At 40.8% G+C, this 13321-nt stretch overlaps 1 long non-coding RNA gene across 2 annotated transcripts; it reads right to left on the bottom strand.

Annotated features, from left to right (window-relative positions):
- Positions 1–9716: 9716 nt before the first annotated feature.
- LOC126946603 (uncharacterized) lies at positions 9717–12766 on the bottom strand. 2 transcript variants are annotated; one of them, XR_007722716.1, is made up of 4 exons: positions 12710–12766; positions 11923–11970; positions 11722–11780; positions 9717–10151 (listed from the first exon to the last, which is right to left on the bottom strand). It is a non-coding gene; the product is annotated as an uncharacterized LOC126946603 (long non-coding RNA). The 2 variants fall into 2 exon arrangements; XR_007722717.1 differs by lacking the exon at positions 11923–11970.
- Between the last annotated feature and the right edge of the window lie 555 nt (positions 12767–13321).

Raw genomic sequence — 13321 nt, 5'->3', positions numbered from 1 at the left:
AATAAACTTTTTCTACTTAGAATTGCTAGGTAAACATTTTGTAACAATTTGTTTCATTGTAAAATGTGTTTAATGTCTAAGTCTGAAGCACTAAGCTCTATGTTGCTGTTCTGTGGACCACAGTTGTCAGAATCCACTACAGGATCTGGCACATGGGCATTGTTTAAGGATGTGTTTTAACTGGCTGACTCTGATATATCCATAATGATGTTACCCAAGGTGCCATTCTTGGCAATGCCTCTTTTTTTTTCCCTGCTATATTCCCTTTTCTATTTTTCACTAATCTCTTCTTCATCTTTCCATTTCATTAGACTTATACTTGTTCAGTTCAGCTCAACTATGTCCATGATGTTAGGCAACAACTGTGGATCACTCCTCTACCTGATCCTTGCCCAGCCCCTCTCCAGATTTAGGTATTTGACTGTCTCTAGAAATCCCCATTTGGAAGGCTGATAGCACCCATTGGAGACCATTGAACTGTTTCCCTAACTCCACTCCTGCTCTACGTCCTATCCAAATTTCCTCCTTCCCCTTGTGTGCCTAAAATCTCAGTTCATGATACCATCATGCAACCTGTCTCCTGAGCTGGAACCTGGAACTCATTTTACATCTTACCTTCTCCCTACTATCTGTTCACCAACTTTGGTCATTCCTACCTTTCTTTTTTTTTTTTTAAGAGATGGAGTCTCACTGTGTTTCTCAGTCTGCTCTTGAACTCCTGGCCTCAAGTGATCCTTCTGCCTCAGCCTCCCAAAATGCTGAAATTACAGGTGGGAGCCCAGCCCATCCCTAAATGTAACACTCTCTCAACTCTATTTCCACTCCTCCATCCATCTCCACTACTACAGCTGCACTCTGGCAATCTTTCTGTATCAACAGGATCTGTGGACCTCCAAACACGATGTCCTGAATACCCAGAAATACACAAAGGATCAGCATGAAGCCCACTCTGACAGGATGAGGGAACCACCCATGGGAGCCAGAAAAACCTAGGAACCAGATAGGTACTGGATCTGAAGTAACTTATTTAGACACTCATTGCAGATTCCCCACCTTCTCTCACTGTGGTTTCTGGTCCAGCTGATAGGGCCCACTAGATCCAGAATCCAGAATTTAATGACATAGTTGCTTACAAAGTAACATAAGTACAAAATGATGTGAAGGTTGAAAGTAAATAGTTTTAAATGCCTTATTATTTTATTACTACAAACACATGGACGTTATACAAACATTGAAAATACAGATTAACACAAAACAATAAAAACTGCAGATTATGCATTATTCTTATTTAATGTTTCTTTTCTGTTCACTTTTTACAATATGTGAAGGTTCCATTTCTAGTCATTAAAACATTAAAAATGCTGAGTCTATTTGTGTTTTGGTTCATGTTGAGCACTGCCAAGGGTCTTTCCTTTTCCAGTCTTTTGTAATCAGAATCTCAAATTGCAGAAGCCATAGGGCCCACTGCTCCGGCATTTGCTTTGTAGTTGTCTCGAGTTTTCACAGGTCGTGACATTTGGAACTTGACAAGTCAATGTACCAGGCAATGAAGATGGCTTATCTGATGGGAGACTGGCGTTCTTTTCCAAGTAGCTGATATTATGCTAGAGTCAGCATCATTTAAAAAGCAGGTACAACAGGAACTGTCCCTTGAAAATGCAGATCCCATCCCAGTATTAGAGGCAGCAATCTCTATGATAAAGGGATAGGTGGAGCAGAAGATGAGGCCACAGGGAAGGGTCTCTAAGGGACCCTAAAAGCTGCCTGATGAATCCAGAGTCCATTCAAAGCTCTCCCTCCTATTTCTTGAAAAGATTGGCCACCAGGGTGTTGAGTTTAGAGAAATAGGTATGAGCCTCATAATCTCAACCCCATGCCACTCCCAACAGATCTGACATTTACTGTCTGGGCTTGCCATGTGGGGATTGTGCTTACCATACCTGGCACCCTCTCCACTCACCAGGTGGTGAAGTGCAGCTGAGGCTTGGGATGGGTCATATGTATAAGGGGTAGGGGCAGGTACATTCTGAATAAGGGAACTGTGAGACAACATGCCTCCCCTCAAACACCTCGATAGGTATTTACATAACCTAAGGACATGGGAAGACGTTTTCTTTTGGAAGTTTTATTGGTGATCCACATTTTTAAAAGGAGTATAATTGTCATCAGAAAATACTGTTGACCTTTTGTTCTCCAACAACGACCAAACAACGAGACCACAATTAAACAAAACAAGCACCTTTCACTATTGTTATTGCACTCAACAGCAGCTTCTCAAACTGGGTCCTCTCAGCACTTGAATCTTCCTTGGAACAATAGCTGTATTTTTGAAAAGTTGTATAAATCACATTTTTTTCTTTGGTTATGCATTCATTAAACAAATATGTATTTGTCTCCTACTATGTACCAGGTCAAATTCTAAACAAATGTAATTGGGCTAAAATGCTCTATTAGAAAGAATTATTGTTTTAGGAAACAAAATGAGTAAAGTCCCTTTTACCTGTGATATTTTAGGATTCTAGTTAAAGTCACCCAGAAGGATCCCTTTTATAAAACACAGCCCCTCAAAATTTATTTGAAAAATTTACATTTTATATATTTTGCTTAATTATGGAACACTTACATCACATTCTTTTAATAAAATTTTAATGTCTGTCTAGGTGTTTGTGTACAGTTAGAATAAAATCTTAAGAGGCAGACGGGACTTTAGAGGTCCCCTATGTGATCCCACCCAGTGAGTGCTTCCTTCCTACAACTTCCCTGGGAACGGGCATTTAACTTCTGCTGGAACATCACTGGTGATGAGAAGCTCACTACCTCACAAAACATTTTGTTCTAGGATCATTCTCCTCCTTTAAGAAGGTCCTTGCAAATTACAGTGAGGATGAAATTACTAGTGTGCTGTCAGTCATCTGGGTTTATGTGGAAAAATAGTAAAAAGAGTAGTAGCTCATATGGTCTGAGACAAACATGGTACAGGAGAGCTTCAAGAAAGGAAAGCGGGTATTGGGGAAGAAGACCCTGAAGGTTATAGAAAGATCTGAGTCTGAGTCCATGGTGGAGCCTGCTAGAGATCAGAGGAGGTTCCCTTGGTTTCAGAAATCCAGCTGGCAAGCAGGGAAGAAGACCCTGAAGGTTATAGAAAGATCTGAGTCTGAGTCCATGGTGGAGCCTGCTAGAGACCAGAGGAGGTTCCCTTGGTTTCAGAAATCCAGCTGGCAAGCAGGGAAGCCTGTGTGACTGGAGCAGAATAAGAGAGGAAGTAGGAAGAGGCAGCTGAGGGCAGAGAGGCGTTGGATTTGGATTTTCTTCCCCAAGTTTGGAGGGAAACATTTGTGTATTTTGTAGCAGGCGGTGATTTCTTTTTTTTTTTTTTCTTTTTGCTTTTTGCTTTTAAAATACCATGATTCTATTTGGTCAAATCTCTCAGCATTCCCCCTGCCCTGTCACTTTATACCTCACTCCAGAAAACCTGGCCTACTCATAGTCTCCTGAATGTACCAGGCGGAAGAAGCCTATCATGGTTCCTTACACTTACCTGCCCATCCGCTTCCCTGTTCCTGTCATTCCTTCCTTCCCCTCCTTGTCTACCTGGCAAAACTCTCACTTTGCTGCCAAGTTGGGCTCTACCATCACCTGCTCTGGAAGACTTCCTTTACTCTCTCAAGCCAATCTGGGTGCTTTGTATCTCCATTACCTCAGGTACATGGAGTTAACATGTATGCAGCTGAACAGGTAAAGCCAGAAGACCACAGTGCTCTCTGATGAACATTCCAGATATTACCCTCAAGTCTTCCACCTAAATGGATTCATTCACTTATTCAGCAAACATTTATTGAGCACCTGATAAGTGCCAGTTAAATGGTCAGAATCCATAAGTGAAAAAAGACAGCGGAAGGTATTTGTGCATTGGAGGAAAAAGTCAGTTAGCAGATTCCATTTGAAGGCTCTCCCTCGGACTTCAAGATGTGCTGAAGGGCCTCTTGTTTGGCCCATGGTTTCTCCAAACACTGATTAACAGCTGGAGTGGCATCGCTGCTGGGTGAGGAGGGGAAGTTGTAGGCTCAGTAGCCTTAACTGAAGGAAAAAAGGGAGTTCTGAGTAGAGCATGTCTGTGAGTTAGTAAGTGAATTCCATGGGTCAGGCTAGGTGGACCAGAAGCACAGGCTACACTGAACATGCTACTCAATGCATTCCAGAGATTTGAATGTTCCCAGGCAGTGGGCTGCTGGGTACCAGAATGGTGAGAGTGCTTTGCAAAATAGGGTTTTGATGGGTTTTTACAAAATAGGGTTTTGATAGTCCTAAAGATAATTGCATATATATTAGGAAGCAAGGAGTGTGGAGGCAACTCCAGTCTATTCTTCAAAGGGCGGCAGCCACAACGAAAAGAGGGGTGTCCCAACTGGGTCATGAAACAAAAGTTCCCATGGACAGTGAAAGCCTGCCTCTGCGAGGCAGTTCTGTGAAAACTGAATGTGAGACAGAAGTGAGAAAGAGAAATAGGGACAGAATGTCACAAACTGCAAACTACTTTGACAACTTTTTCATCACTTCCAGCATGCATTTGTATGACAGACCCAGAAACACTTTAAAGAGCAAGAAGTGGAGTGAAATGAATGATTAGTGTAGACCTACAACACTCTTGGGGAAAATACTATGTACGAAGCAAGAAAAACAAAACAAAAACGCAAGGACTTGCCTCACTGGAGCTCAGCCTGGTCAGATATACCACAAAGCAATTCACCTAAGTGCAATTCAGGCTATGCTAAAGGGACATACCCCATTCCAGGGCAGCCCAGAGGAGGAAAGGCTGACTGCTGGGTTGGTTGGGAAGGCTTCTTAAAGAGAGGACATCTGGGTTAGAGCTTGAAAGATTGGTAGAAGGCTTTCCAGGAAAGGAATGATTCATGGAGAAAGGTTTTAAGATAACCTAAGCTGAAACTTTGAATGTTTCTTCATCTCCAAGTGGGGGATGAAGGGGAAGCCCATATTAAAGATTCCTTTTCTTGGGTATTCAATTAATTATATCCCAGCCTTCTATTTTGCTCATCAGCTGGATGGCCATTAGGTGGCAGCACAAAGTTAGAAATTGTGTACCCCTGAGCCATTGCATGCCTTTGCCTACAACGCTAATAAATCAGGATGCTTTTAATTAACATAGTACAGAAGCCAGGTTTAGCTCTCTAAAAAAATTAGCAAAATCCTGCTTTACAAGATTATGCAGGGTGTCGCAGAACCCAGATTATGTCTGCAGAGGCCCGTGATGGAATTCAAAGCGCTGACATCTATTCTGAAGATCTCACAGAGCCCATGAGGTGCAAGTGTAAGCTTCAAGCAGGATGAGAGATTGGGCCTGCCAGTCAAGGTCTATTGGGTATTCAGAGCAGCAGGTAGCCATGTAAGAAACAGCATCCCAGGGCAACACTGCCACAGGGGCACTCACTACACTTAGGATATCTGCTTGACAGAGTGGACAACAGTGACATTACCAGTCCCCTACAGTCATAAGATTGTAGGATGTGGTATCTGGACAGGGTGCCATAGATAAAGAGTCCAGTCTTTCTGTAATGGATGCTGTGATGTATCATCCAAATCCCTCTTGAGGACTAAATAACTTATTTCCCCTAACTGCTGGAAGTGCTGCCTGAAAATAGCTCTTTGGGAATTTCCATTCTTTGAAGACAGCTGTCTTGCACAGGGCAGCACTAACCAATGACCGCCTTATGGGAGAGGGTGTAAAAACCTTATCCCTGATCCTCTGGCTCCAATTTAGCATGACCATCTCAATTCCAGAGGGCTCTATGAGGTGACCTGCAGCCTTTGTTGAGGCTGTATCACAGTTCAGCTTCTCCCTCTAGCCAGTCTAGCTTCTTTCCTCCCTCAACGGGTGTCAGTTCTGATAGCACTCCCAATAAACTTCCTACACACTAAGCTCTGGCTCAGAAGCCGCTTCCCTGGGGAGTTTAATCCCACCTTTGTTTTACTTGTGGGGAAACTGAGGCAATTTGGAGGGTCATATTTCAAGGAAAATTATAATTCTAATAAGAATAATACTTAAAGACATGTCGAATCTTAAATGAGGATATCCCCAAGGGCAGGGGGTTGCCTGTTTTCTTCCCTACCATAACCCTACCACCTCCATATAGCAGGCACTCAAGAGATATTAAATAAATATGAGACTAGGTTATACTTCTCAATGTCTCTGGTCAGGTGTTTTCTTGTTGAAATCCCATAGCTGTCTTCAAAGGATACATTCCTCTCTATCTCCACAGAGAATGAAAGGAAGCCTCAGAGCACCATGACCCACTCTATGCCAGTCTTTGGGTGCATAGACTATATTGCCTTCATAAGACTGTCAAACTGAGAATAGACGCCCAAACTATATTCTATTCATGGACATTGGCTGGAAGAATGCAAATATTAAGACAGACCATGTCTGCATTATTGAGGCCAGGAGAACTCAGTTGTATCTCTTAATTAGTGCAGAGAGCATTCCTCTGACTTTCACAGAGATTGACCTTGTTAGCACACTCTTAAAACTGCCAATTAAAAAAATCTGATACAGCTAGAAAAAAGAATGGTGTAGGAAAAGCAAGGTGTTACAGCCCATAGCAGATTAAGCATAGTTTCTGCAATAAATGATGATTTGTTCAAATCTAAGGACTGCTGCTTTATCAGCAGACTGACCCTGGGAAACTTACTTAACCTCTGCCTTAGTTTTTTCATCTAGAAAATGGGGAGTGAAAATAATAGTATCTCCTTGAAAGTTTTGCTGTGAGGATTAAATAAGTTAATATATGTAATGTGTGTAGACAGTACCCAGTGTATAGTATTTATGGGCTGTTATTTATTTATAGAATCCTATATATCACATTCCAAAGAGAATATAGGTACTGGATTATGTATCCAAGGAGCCTGCAGAGTCTTGGATGTCCTTTGCTTTAGGATTATCTGACTCTGTGGCTCTGAGTGTGTGGCCCAAGAATTTGTATTTTCAATATGCCCGCTGAAATTTGAGAATCACTGCTTTGCCATTTCAGTAGCCTAATATAGTATCCTTTTAATAAAAATTATCTTACAGCCTTTGTGTTAATGCTTAACCCCAGGAATGCTAACCAGGGCCTTCCTAATTAAGCAGTAAGTTATTTTACTATCTGTATGTGTAAGAATCCCTGAGGAGACCTGAATTGGATTGGCTTGGCCCTAACTGAATTCTAAGTAAGGGCAGATAACTAATAGCTGACAGTTGGTAGCACCAAAGTTCCAGCAGTGTTCTTTACACTGGTCAGTAGGTCATAGAGATGACCGCCATGATAGCATCTTCCTTTGCAAAAGTTTTCAACAGTTGCTTAGGAGAATTCTTTCATGGAAATCCATCTATGAACTCATAATGGAAGTCAATAGGTGTCATGGAATTCACTTTAAATGCTGTTTAGAGTCTTCCATATGAGCATTTGTAGGAAGTAATATATCCCACAAAACAAAGTATATATGTTTTAAACCTCAAGGTTTTTGAAAGCAAATGTAAATAATATTGATTCTATGACCAAGTACCCCATTCCTACTGGCAAAGAAATCAGATGGCTACAGGTTTATCTTTTACCCTTGTGAAAGTGATTTGAGACAGACTAGCTTCTTGATAGATATTTGTACAGTTTAAACCATGTTTCTTATTTTATTGTCAGTTTCATACAAGACCAAATCTAAAGCTAGATAAAAATTTAATCTATCTAACATTTACTCACTCTGGAGTGAAAGTCTATGTTCCTAGCAGCCACTTGCTTCTGGATGAACCCCAAAGATTTGGACTAAAATTAGACTTTGGGATTTTACTGGAAGAAAAATTACTAAAAAATGTCCCTTAGTGTTTCCAGGAGACAGATTTCAGGACTTTTAGTCTCAAAAACTGACCCCAAGCCTGAATTCCTTCTAAGTAGTCCAAAGGTCCTCAAGGAAAGCAAGTTGGTTCAGCAATCCTCTAGTTAGGTTCTGAGCCTGGAGATGGTTTTAAGAATGCTACAATCTGGGGATATTTAGAACAGGTCTAACTTCTTCAGGCGTAGTTGTCAGCTATCTGAACCCCAGGGCATCTCTGGAATGAGCAAATTTCTGACCAAGTCACAAGGCATCTGCACAATTCAATTGTGTAAGCCTCTTACATGTCAAGGCTCTTGGAGGCTTCCATGATTTTATAACATCTTCTCTTCTACATAGCTGCAAATTGATGGATGATTTGGCTCTAAGAGCTTTTCTTCACTTTTAGTGTGATTGTCTTTAACATTGCCTACATATAGAACTTTGTTAAACATGTGCACTGCAGCAGTGTAAAAGACACAGTCCTGGTTTCCAGAATTTAGACTTCTATGAATTACGTTTACCTGTTTAGCTCCCACCGCTCCAGAACTCTGCTCCAGGGGACTTTTTATTTCATTGTTTTCCACTTTGATCAGAACATGTGCTTTGATACATGATTCACATACCGAACAATTTATTCATTTACAGTCTACGAGTCAATGTTTTTTTAGTATATTTACAGAGTTTTACAGTCATTGGCACAACCAATTTTGTAACATTTTCATCACCCCATAAAGAAAGCTCATACCCATTAGCAGTCACTCTCCATTCCCCCTGCCCTCCAGCCACTAGCAGTGACTACTAATCTATTTTCTGACTCCGTAGATTGGCTTATTCTTGACACTTCACATGAATGGCACCATATATGTGATTTTCTGTGACTAGCTTCTTTCATGAAATGTAGTATTTTTAAGGTTCATCCATGTTGTGCCATGTACCTCAGTACTTCATTCCTTTTTATAGCCAAATGACATTTGAATGTATGGTTATACCACATTTTATTTATTCATTCATTAGTTGAACATTTGGGTTGTTTTTACCTTTAGATACTATAAATAATACTGCTATAAGCATTTGAGTACAAGTTTTTGTGAAGACATACGCTTTCATTCTTCTTAGGTATATACCGAGGAATTGCTAGGCCATATGATAATTCTAGATTTAACCCTTTGAGAAACGGCTGGACTGTCTTCCAAAGTGACTGCACCATTTTATATTCCTGTCAGCAGTGTTTTAGGGTTCAAATTTCTCTACGTCCTCACCAGTGCTTCTTATGATCTTTTTGATTATAGGCATTGTAGTATGTGTAAAGTTGTATTTCATTGTGGTTTTTATTTGTATTTCCCCAATGACTAATAACATTGAGAATCTTTTCTTGTGTCTGTTGGCCATTTGTGCATCTTCTTTTGAGAAATGTTGATTTTGACCCTTTTCCCATTTTTTTCTTTTTGTTATTGAGTTGTGGGTACTTTATAGATTCTGGGTGCTAGGCCATTACTCAGTGTATAATTTATAAACCACTTCTTCCATTGTGTGGGTTGTATTTTCACTTTCTTGATAGTGTCCTTTAAAGAACAAAAACTCACAATTTTGATTTTGATAAAGTTCAATGTATCTATGTTTTTCTTTTGTTGCTTGTGCTTTTGGTATCACATGTAAGAAACTATTGCCAAATCTAAGGCCACGACGATTTACCCCTATGTTTTCTTCTAACAGTTTTATAGTTTTAGCTATTACACGAAGCCATTGATCCATTTTGCATTAATTATTGTATCTGATGTTGTTGCACGACTTTTCCTTATTTCAGCTAAAGATGGGGTCCTCTGTCCATGGCCACAAAAATTCAGGTTTGAACGGTGAGTAAGACAGGGTTTTATTGGATGTAAAGAAAGAAAGGGGGGAAACAGGGACTCTCACAAGGCCAGAGTCCCTGCTAGAGCGCTTGCCGCTCAAAACTTGAATCCCAGGTTCCACACAGAGAGAGAAGGAGCCAGGCTCCTCCCTGCTGCAAATGGCATGAACTTCCCAAGGCTCCACCCCAGTGTGCAGGCTGGTTGGAGATTTTCCAGGGACCCCCTCCCACTTGGCTGTCTCATTCCCCCCTCTAAAGAAGCACATCCAAGTGCCCTTGAATAAGGGTAAGTATGAAGACCTATCTTAACTGCTTCCTGCTGACAGGGGTGCTGTTTTGGGGAAACGGCAGTCAAAGCTCCCTCAGAGGCCTATGTAAGGTTCTGAGCAGAAGGGGCCATCATCAGAGGCTCTGGTTGCATGGCCACTTCGAGTTTGATGACCTGAAGGAAGAAGAGACAAACCAGTTTATTAGAAAACATGTATCAAGTTGAAACAAGGGAAGGGGTAAGGGCAGCTCAGAAATCCTGAGGCCTTTTACCAGTTTGCACATGGAGAGGGAGGCCAAAAGCCTGACTGGTAAAAAACACTTTACCCTTTTGCTGGCATATTGGTCTTCTGGGTTCTCTTCCCCTAAGCCCAATCCTAAGCCAACCAGTTTAAGGTTTGGGAAATTAACTCTTTCCAGTTTGGAGGATGTATCTGAGGGGAGTGTCCCATATTACAGAGACACAATTACCTATCTGTGAAGAGGACAGAAGAGGAGAAAGGAAAAAATAAGGTGCCTTTTAAAGGAGTCCCAGGGGTTCATGATGCATTCAAAAGGGGTACAGACTGCAGATGAATGGCTACCCTTCTAGAAAGAGTGAAGCAGGTATCCCTGGTTCCCTTCTCCTCCTAACTGATACCTGGGGTACGTGAGGGAAAGAGGGAAAAGCATCGTCTTTCCCTCTTCCATCCTTGCATCCCTGAGTCCTGGCGACCATGGCAGGTCCCACCATGAATGTCACAGTGGCTTGCACCAATGAAGCAGGGGACGGGTGGGTAGGGGGTGGGAATCACCCACTCTTACCCACATATGCCTTATCTCCCCTGCTTTTCAGTAGCCATGGATTCTCTACACCTCATTTTTGCCATGGATACTAACGTGGCCTTTATCCATGAAACAGGAAGCTTGGGCTTGGCTTGATGGGCAGGCATCAGTCATGCTCACCTGCCCTGTGCCTTTTAACTTCCATTATCATCTGCCTCTGGATCCTTCAGATCCAGTTTTCTTTCCTAGGACTTTAACCCAAAGCTTGGAATTGAGTTTGGGACAAAAATGTGTCTCAGGGTGGGGGATTGCATGGACTCCTTATTATAAGCTGAATGCTAAAGTGAAACTGTGGAATTGAGTCCTCCTCCAGCAAAGGAGAGAAAAGGATGTCTTGTGACATGCCCAGATAACTGGTGGCTATAGTCATGCTTGCTAGGATTTCGGTGCATGGTGCTTGGCTTGGTTAGCTCCTTTGGTCTTACTTTCCCAAAAGGAAACCCCTGAGTGATGGGCACCCTATTTATTCCAGTCACCTGGCAGGATTTGTAGGATAAGTTCTCAGAATTAGAATATTGATCCGGATTTCTACATTACCCATCCCTTTTGTTCTTTCTGAGCTGAAGTTGGAGATTGCTGGTTGGTTCACAGGAACAATCAGGGTTAGTCAAACATGTAGGCAAAAACTTAAAAACAACTAGTGAGTTTAGAATTTGGTGACAAATGTGTAAGTGTTGAAACATAATTTTTCTCTCTCTCCAGTCCTCATTTTTGTTAAAAAACCAAATCATCCTGGGACTGAGTGGTTTGCAAAATAGACTTTAGTCTTATACTTGGCCTGATTATTTGCATAAAGTGAAGCAAGAAAAATTATTTCTACAAAGGCCTTTTAGATTGCCTGTGTTGGAACTCTGTTCCCCAAGGGATCTCATACAAGACCTTTTAAAGCCAAGTCCAGCCATGGGTTTATCCTGAAATACCTGTGAGTTGGATGATCCTCTCCTCTTAAGGTCCCAAGATAAACTCGGAGCTCTTGGACCTGTTAGAAAGTGACATTCTTTATTGACCACAGGTCAGGAACCCTGTACAGGGACTGTGTAGATGAGGGTATGAGGCCAGTCTCCCCATTGGGCTTCTATCAGCTCTGCAAGTCAAGCTTGACTCCTTAAAGGGAAGCATACCCTTCCAGTCCAAGCCTTGGTAAAATTACCACCTTCTCCAGTTGTGCTCTGTGCAAAAGAAAAATGGATTCTTACTGCACTGATACAAACAACTATATTGCCACAAGAACACTCCAGATAGTTTTCAAATTTAGAGGAACCAGGCAGAGAGAAACAAACATGCTCTAAATTTTGCTCACAGTGGGTATTACCTTACTCAATTATTAAAAGGCTATAAATAGTTTAACATAAGTTTCCTTGACTCTGAAAAACAAAACATGGATCAGCAATATTCCAAGCAAGTCTTAGAAAGGTTGCTTCAGATTTCTGAGTTCAGTCCAGTTAGTTAACTCTTGTTTCTCTTGATATTCATGAACATTTCAGCTCTTCCTGAATCCTGTACATTTTCCTTTATTCCAATGCTACAATCTCCAAAGTTATCAGAAACCCAATTGTCTCAATCAAAAATTGTATTTGAGAGCACCTGTCAGAGTCCTATAGCTTATTATAAACCATCTTTTGAAAGGATTAAAACAAGACAACAATTGTCTGTGAATAGCAAAATGTCTAGAGCAGTTATAGTTAGAAACACAATTGACAAAGAAGTTTGGTTATCTCCATGGTTTACAATAACGACATAGCAACCTTAATTATGATTGATAGCATATACTTAGACGTTAGAATTTTAGAAATCCCATACAATTTTGGAACATATATTAGCATTATTCACCAAGATATAACCTAAAGAAGATTCAACATCACCTTTGGCAATCCCATGTACCTAAACATGTCAAATAATCCTGTTTACCTCTCTTTCCTGGACATTCCAAGGGTCCTCTGGACTATCTGAAAATTGTCAAGAAAGACAATTTGAAACTGAAATCTGATTTTGGGAAGACTTAAATATGTTGAAAGTACTTGACATTATGAAATAGAATTCCAGATTACCACAAGTTATTTATTTTTCCAAGATGATGACTCATAAATTTTAAAGAAGCAAAAACCTTTTATAACCCTTTTGAATTTAGTCAACACGTTCACACAGAGAACTTCTTCTGCGAGATCAGTTTCTACAATTCTTCCACCACTTGTTTGAACCCTCAGTTTTTTCCTAATTTAAAACCATCTTTTAACCCTAGGCAAAAATTTACATTTCTATGCCTTTTTGTAACCTTTTACTAAAAAACACATTTTACTGTGCTTACACTTCTTGCATGTAAATTTATTTTCAGTAGTTTCAATTACATGCTATAATGGTAACTCCTAGCGATTTTTAACTTTAAGGTAAAACTTGTTAGTTTGCTTTAATTGTGCGCTATGGGCAGTCAAGGTCTGACTCCAGCATAATGAAGGGCGCAGTTAGTTCCTTATGTCCCCAGGCCTTACCAATTGTGAAGCAGGCAAGGCAGATAGTTCTCAA

Source organism: Macaca thibetana, chromosome X (assembly GCF_024542745.1).
Source record: "Macaca thibetana thibetana isolate TM-01 chromosome X, ASM2454274v1, whole genome shotgun sequence".
Taxonomy (NCBI): domain Eukaryota; kingdom Metazoa; phylum Chordata; class Mammalia; order Primates; family Cercopithecidae; genus Macaca; species Macaca thibetana.
The sequence above is the reverse complement of the archived record's forward strand: the minus strand, read 5'-3'. Positions and strand labels throughout refer to the sequence as shown.